This window comes from Dipodomys ordii, unplaced genomic scaffold (assembly GCF_000151885.1).
Source record: "Dipodomys ordii isolate 6190 unplaced genomic scaffold, Dord_2.0 Scaffold20, whole genome shotgun sequence".
NCBI classification, from domain to species: Eukaryota; Metazoa; Chordata; class Mammalia; order Rodentia; family Heteromyidae; genus Dipodomys; species Dipodomys ordii.
Window position 1 is genome coordinate 4,286,143 of NW_012267236.1, and position 8,349 is coordinate 4,294,491.

General features: G+C 39.8%; 1 pseudogene; it reads right to left on the minus strand.

Moving 5' to 3' along the window:
- LOC105983577 overlaps positions 1–947 on the minus strand; it is a 26,895-nt pseudogene extending 25,948 nt beyond the window's left edge.
- Between the last annotated feature and the right edge of the window lie 7,402 nt (positions 948–8,349).

Here is an 8,349-nt window from a genome sequence, read left to right on the forward strand (position 1 = left end):
AAAAAAAAAAAAGCCCCACCTCTAGCCCTAGTTAATTTTCAGGTAGAATCTTCAGACTATGCTTCTCTTACCTATGGCCTCCAATTTAGTGAAGACCACCAGCACATGCTACCATGCCTGGCTTACTGATTGAGATAAGGAGAGAGAGGGAGAGAGGGGAGGGGAGGGAGTGGAGAGGGAGAGGGAGAAGGAGAGAGATTTAACTTACTTGGAAAAGAGCAAACAAAATTCCCCTCAGTTTAGATGAAGGAAAATCCACAATACAAAACTGATCTAAACTATATTTATTTTAAATGGTAAAGAGGTAAAATCCTGATAGCATTTCAAATCCATTAGAGGTTCTATCAACTTGTTGCTGTCTCACAAATACCAACAACAGGACTGCGTGGTTGTCACACACTAGCTGGCTGGAACACTTGTGTTCTATCTAGATAGAAGTCATGGGTAGGTGAGGAGCCGCTTTCCTCCTATTCCAGGCCATTGGTGGGAATTTTTAAGCTGCAGTGACAGATGTGCCCTCCAGTGTTGTACTTCTTGGGCCTCCAAGGTTGGTCCTCCAAGCTGTGGCTGTGGAGATGGAGGCTTCAGGCAATTGATTGCTCTCTTGTACCTTGGGGTCCAACCTAGGTGGGAGCACGGAAGCTCTTTTGTTCCTCAGGCGGGACATGTAGCAGGGTGTGTCTTGCCACCCTGATCCTGATTAGCTGATGGTACTTTTGATCCGCCTGCCATGGGCTTCAATAGGCCCTGGCAGATGTCAGTTTTACTCTCACAGCCACTACCCCTGTCTCTGTTGCACACTGATGTTCCCACGGCTGTGGGAGACCACTCTGGCCACTGATGTCAGTTTTATTTCTGGGCTGGTACTAGCCACTTTGCTCAGTGGCTACCTCTGATGCTGCAGGCTCCAGTAAAAACGGCAAAGTTGTCCTGATGACAGCCTCCATGCCGTGGGGACTGAAGTCAGTTCTCTGGCTGGTTTGGCGAGGAGAGTGCTGGCCACTGTGCTTGTCTCTGCTGTCTTAGCCCACATGAGCCACTATTGACCTGGCCACTTCCACTGATGGTCCCTCTGGTCATCGTGGGACTGCTTTTCAGATCCCCTGCTGCTCCTGTTGTCTTGCTGCTGTTGCTGCCTGCCACTGCCCCTCCTCTCCTTTGTGTCATTCGCTCAGCTATTCTGATGATGAGAATCAAAGGTAGGCAAGATAGACCCACTCAAGGCCCTCATTATTAGATCTGCTGTTGCAACACTAGAGGGCAGCACAGGGGGCTGGCTGTTCAAAGAGTTGCTTACTAATGAATTGAGCAGCCTGGTAGTATCGGGGGACAAAAGGGTGTGAGGAAGGATAGTCATGCACAGTTCCTGCACAGGTCATGTGATAGATCTGCTGGGCAATCAGAAGAAGGAAGTGTTCTCCCACGTTGGTCTGGTAGAAATGACTGCAGGATCAGTTCACTAGAGGCTTGTAGTGGCAACAGTTATTACAAGGTACTTGCCATCTGGAGCTGGAATCACTTTGGGTGCTGACATGAGGACATTCCTGCTGCCCATGTGGGAATCCTTTGCGCACTCAGGGAAGGATCTAGCAGCTGTCAATTACAGAAGTGTGTCCCCAGCTCCCAACATCTCAGTACCCTTAAAGGAAAAGTAAACTTTCCAAAGGGTGCTTACAAGAAAAGCTTATCATTAGCAGCTTTACCAGTATTTAATAGTGTTCCAACAATGTTTATCCCCTGCCCCAGTGCACCAGAAAGAAGTGGGCCACTATTGCCTGTTTTATAATGAGAACTGAAGTATAGCTTGAGAACCTACAACCACTGCAAGATCAAATATCCCATTACCCTGTCTTTGTCTTATTTACTGAAGCAGAGGAGGCAATATATAAAAATGGCTTTCCAAACCAGGTACTGGTGGCTCACATGTGTCATCCTAGCTACGCAGGAGGTTAAGACCTAGGATTGCAGTTTGAAGCCAGCACAGGTAAGAAAAGTCTGTGAAACTTGTATCTCCAATATACCACCAAAACTTGGAAACAGAGCTTTGGGTCAAATGGAAGAGTGCTAGCTTTGAGCACAAAGGCTCAGGGATAGGGCCCAGGTGCTGAGTTTGAGCCTCCTGACTGGCACACAAAAATTTGATTTTCCATAAGAGGAATTGGTTTTAATTTCACAGGTACTACACTCTTCTGGATACATTTGTTTGCTAATGTAATTTAAGTCCCCACTAGCTAGCAACCAAGACAACTGAGTAAACATTTTTACATTTGCTTGTGTGTAAAATAAAATAAAATAATATAAAATGACAAAAGTAATCACTTCACAATTTCTAGTTGTAGCCTTGAAATCATCTGTCTGTTTTCTTTCTTCTCTATCCTCCTTCCTTCCCTCCTCTGTCTCTTTCTTCCAATGTATGTATTTATTCTTATTAGGTACATTAGTTCTTTAACATGGATCAGTGGGGATTAATCATTACATAATTTTCTGCATTACTGTTTACTTTGATATTCTAACTTCTATTCAATGATAAGTAATGTGATGAGTGTTGCTAACATTTTGATTCTTACCATTTACTAGACACTGTCCTACCTAGTTTCCTTGCCTAAGTGCTTTTCATCTCAACTATACTCTGGGGTAAAGATTATCAAGTGGTCACAGTTGACAAAGATTAAGTTACTGAACCAAGCCCTACAATCCATACATTTCTGGGCACTGGAGGCTCATGGTACTCTGGAGACTGAGATCTGAGGATAGAGGTTCAAAGCCAGTCTAGGCAGGAAAGTCTGTGAGACTCTTATCTCCAGTTAACCACCAAACATTCTTAAAATGGAGCTATGGAAAGTGATAGAGCATTAACCTTGAGCATAAAAGCGCAGGGACCCCATCCAAGCACACACACACACTCGCACACATACACACACACTCACACACACATGCACACACACACTTGCACACACACTCACACGCACACACACACTCACACACACTTGCACACAAATACACACACTCACATAAATACTCTCACACACAAACACACACACACTCGCACACACACACACTCGCACACACACACACTCGCACACACATACACTCGCGCACACACACACACACACACACACAAATACACGGTATATCTGAGATATCCAAAACGGTAGCTCCAAGTATGCAATTTTCCAAACCTTAAATATAACTTTGAAAAAGGAAAAAATAAAACCTCAGTTATTTAAAATCAATTTTTTATGGGCACCATATAATCAAATGTTGTTGGAGTAGAATCCAGGAGATCATTCTGTGTGTAAGACATTGATGATTTTATTGTGTGGGGAGGGTTTAGGAGTCCTGGAAAAAGAATCTGGGTAAGGAGAGTTGTAGGAAGGGCAATTTGAAGCTGCTAAGCAAAGCATATTGTTTGAGCCACCATGACAGCTGTAGAGGGAGAAACTGAACTTACAAATTGGCAGTGACCAATGAAACGGAAAATGGCCAGCCTATATTAAAAAATTATCCTCTGTTCCACAGTCTTCAGCAACCTACCTAGGAAACCATTCTGTATAATAAACCCTCCCAGGGACCCAAATGAGGGCCTCTGCCACACTTGCCCCAAAATGATCGATACTCAATAGTTAAATCCTGGGCTGGGCAGGTGGCCCAGTGGTACAGTGCTTGCTTAGCATGCCTGAAGCCCTGTGTGTGATTCCTCACTACCACATAAGCAGAAAAAGCCAAAGTAGTGCTGTGACTTAAGTGGTAGAATGCTAGCTCTGAGCAAAAAGAAGCTCAGAGACAGTGCCCAGGCCCTGAGTTCAAGCCTCAGGACTGGCAAAAAAAAAAAAAAAATCCTAAAAGCGTCTCTTATTTCCAGCTGCAAGTTACAAGTAAAAACAAAAAAGCTATTAAAAAAATTAAAAATTCGTATGTGCTTAGTTGTAAATCAATGAGGAAAACTTTTCTCCTTTCTTTTGTTGAACAGAAAGGAATGGGTTAGAATGAGAAATGGGACCATCTAGCTTGGCCGAAATCAATTATGAGTTATACCTCTGGGTCTGAAGGAAAAGGTCCAATTTTCCAGCAGCAGTAAATACAATAAAATACTCTGAAATAAACTTAGCAAGAAATGTAGAAGCCTCATAAAAAGAAAAAAAAAGTTAAATACTATTGAGAGATACAAATGAAAACTTGGAGAAGTGAAAAGGCATACTTTGTTCTCGGACATAAAAGACTCAATTTCACAAAGATATAAATTTTGTAAATTAGTCTATAAATTTAATGTAATGTCAATGGAAATGCCAAAAGGGCTTTTTAAAACCAGACAAACTAATTCTAATGGTTAGATGGAAAACAAGACATGAAGAATAGCCAGAAAAAAAATTCTAAAATTTGAAAGATGATTTTTTTCCACTAGACAGAGTTTATACAGCCATGGACCAAGTTTGCCCCAAGGTTTCTTTAATCTACATATAAAATGACTTGATTACATGAAGGGCTATATAACCCAAATTGGTGAAAGGGGCAAAATAGCTAGGATGAAACCACTGTATTTTAATTTTTCTTCTTTGATTTTTGGTTCATTTCCAAGCATTCCTGTTGTTTTTCTGACAGTCTTCTCCTACCACCCATGTTGTGATTATAATAATGTAAAGAGATTAATGTAATTAAGCCTACCTCATTGGTGAAAGACTAGCAAGAGTGTGAATTTACAGTACAGATCTCCTTAAATTTGCTTTGCCCAATCAAAAGCCATATAGTATTAAAGATTTACAAAATTAGAATAAAAGGAATTTCAGATTGGACTTTTAAAAGCTTTGTTTATCTTTGATCTTGAGGTTGGGGAACCAAACTCGCTGTAAACTTTACCAGACACAATCTGAAGTGTCTATAAATTTGTGGGAATTCTTCCTACTCAAGGTCCCCAAATAGCCTCAAGCTCCTGGAAGAGATCTTGACGCTGAGAACAGCCAGTTTTCTTGAAAAGGTTTGGTAAGCACTACCTTCATAAGTAAAGTTCTTTTTTTTTTTTTTAATGGTTTGCATTACTGGATTAAATAATCATTATTTTCAAATATGGCATTGAAGCCTTGAGGCAAAGGTTTGGTTTCATAATAGATTTGCTCAGTGTATTTTGGTAAAACCAAGGAAAAATTCTATATGCCTATGCAAATAACTACATTGCCATAGAAAGTAAGGAGACAGTAAGAGTTTACGAATTCTGGATCTGGGAGGGCCCATGTCGGTGTTGTTTTGCTGTAACAAAGTGCCCAAGGCTAGATACTTTATAAACAAAGAGATGCATTTGGGAGGTTGATAGTTCAAGATTGGGCAGCTGCCTTTGCTCAAGGTGCAGGGATTCACAGCAGTGGGAGGCCATACTGCAGAAGAAGCCATGTCGTGAGACAGGATACAATCTAGAAATGGCAGGGCCAGGGAGGCTCTTTTTCTAAGAACTTGATCTCACAAGAACAAACTTGGGTTCTGTGCTTGGAGGGGAGCTAATCCCCCTTCACCTAGTCTCATCTGTTAAAGGTTCCACCACCTCCCAACATCACTGCATCGATGATACTTCTTCATAGGAAGCTTTGGGAACCACACTCAAAGTGCCACATCCAAACCACAGCAGGTGGCCTGTGAGATTTACTTAGAAAAATGGGAGTGAGGAGCAGACCAGGGAAACTGGCCATGATGCAAATGTTTTAACAGAGCAATAAAGCTCATAGTACAGACATCTCTACCACACAAATCCCTTCCCACCCTCCTCCAAATGGCAAAGACACATTTTTATACCTTCTTATACGTGTTCTTATAGCTAATAAAAATAAAAGATAAAAGTATTAAAAATAAAAGTATAAAAGGATACTTAGTCATCAGTATATGACCATTCTGTCTTAGAAATTATCTAAGTGTGCAATTATTTTCTCTGCATTCTCTTACATTAATATTGAATCGTTTGTTTATTCACTTATGGCAGGGGACTGTCTAGTTAGTACAGGCTCGTCTGAAACAGGTTACTCTTTAATGATCCTGCTCTCTCAGGTGCTGGGATTAAATGCATGTGACACAATGTCCAGCAAAAGAGGCTTTAATTTTCCTTCAGTGCTGGGAGCAAACCCAGGGCCTTGTGCCTTGAAGGTGAGTGCTCTCCCTAAAAACACATTCTTAGCCTAGTCTAAGACTTTAATTTGACTAAATACCTTGAATATTAATTTTAAACCAATTTAAAATTTATTAGAAAATATACCACTGGAGCAAAATTAGAATGATTAAATTTAGCTGGTTGGAGATTTATATAGATATGTATATACACACATGTAATGTATGGTACATGTATATAATATACACATATAATATATAACATACATGTACACATATATGTGTATATATGACATAAGCTATATATACTATATATATGGATAGGTACACATATACATGTATATATACTATAATATATATATAATACATAATACTGTGAAATATATATTTTATATATACATATATATATTTTTTCTGGTCCTGGGATTTTAATTCATGGAATTGCCCACTTCCGGCTTTTGTTGGTTAGTTGGAGATAGCAGTCTTATGAACTTTCCTGCCTGGGCTGGCTTTGAACTCCAATCGTCAAATCTCAGCCTCCTGTGTAGCTAGGGTTATAGATGTGAGCCAACAGGACCCAGCTTAATTTATATTTATTATCTTGAATATTATATAGAAGTTATTATAATAACTTGCTTGATCAATAAACATATTTGAGTGTGGTAGCTCAGACTTGTAATCACAGCTACTTAACTGTGAGTCCTACAGGATCTAGGTTTGACAGCAGCTCATGTAGAAAAGTCTATGAGACTCCATCTTCAATTAATCAGCAAAAAGAGTTGAACTGGAGGCATGGCTCAAGTGGAAATGCACCAGCTGTGGGCAACAACACCTACTGACAGTGCTTGGTCCCAAGTGTAAGCCCCAGTATTTGGAATAGAAAAGAAAGAGTAACTTTATTTGAGAAAAATGTATTTAAAGTATTTATAATTCAATTTCCAATTTTATTATTTTCTGTGAATTTTAGGAATATTGTATGTGTACTTTTTATATGCATACTATTGTCTGTATACTTATTTAGCTCATGTAAGTTAATCAGAGCTGAGCCCCTTTAATTTAAGAGGCTTCATAATCTAATTTAGGAACACCACTGGGAAACAGTATCAAGTTACAAAGAGAAGTTCCACATTTTGTGGATTATGACATATAGATTACAAACATACAGAAAGCTTAAGACTTCAATTTTATGTTCTCAATCACAGGTCAAGAGTTGGTACAGAAATACCAAAGCATGTTAGACTTGCTATTAGTGAAGCTGTTCCTGATCACAATGATGTGAAATTCTTGATTGGTTTAAACTCAAAATATGAAATTAGAGAAGCAACAAGAAAGATGAATCCTATTCTTAGTCTTCTTCATACTTCAGGGAAGAGTGTGTGTTCATAATATATAGGTCTAGTCTTGGATCATTGAACAGTCATATTGTGAAACCAAATTCCTAACCTTTGTTGACACCAGTGTGAAGTAATTTGTCAACCATAAAGGAAGTGTGTGCATATACTATGCTTTTGTAAGCATAATCACATGTGCCCACACATGTGCATGCGTGTATACACACACATGTACCCACAGAGGAAGCACACTCAAGTAAGCTAGAGAAATGGAGAACCTGCAAAGTTACAGTTGTCCTGTCTCTTGGCATCCATCTCTAGGAGCTAAGAAAGTACCTGCCTATTCATCAGGTATACTCTCCTAGCAATGTAACTTGCTTTCAACTAGCAGGCGAATTTATCAGACATTTTGGTGGAAGATCTTCAAATAGATAAATTTTCAAGAGGTAAAATGAAGACTCCAATACAAATGTAAATAAACATAAGGCATTTTCAGTAACTAAAAACAAACCCAAAGCTCAGAATGGAGTTTCACTGGTCTGGCTTAGGTTATTTAGGGTCATATTTGACCAGATGGCTAGAGAAATGGAAAGCCTGATGTTCAGGCCTTGAACAATATGTATGTTTTCTACGTGCCTGGCATTTGAAGTGTGTAGCAGAAGACAATTTTTTTTTTAATGTGTGTGTGCACCAGTACTGACGCTTGAACTCAGGACCTGGGTGCTGTCCCTGAGCTTTTGTACTCAAGCCTCGTGCTCTACCACTTGAGCCAAGCTCCATTTCTGGATTTTGGGTGGTTAATTGGGGATGAGAGTGTCATAGATTCACCTGCCTAGGCTGGCTTTGAACAGTGATCCTCACATCTCAGCCTCCCAAGTAGATAGGATTACAGGCATGAGCCACCAGGGCCCAACTTTTTTTTTTTTTTTTTTTT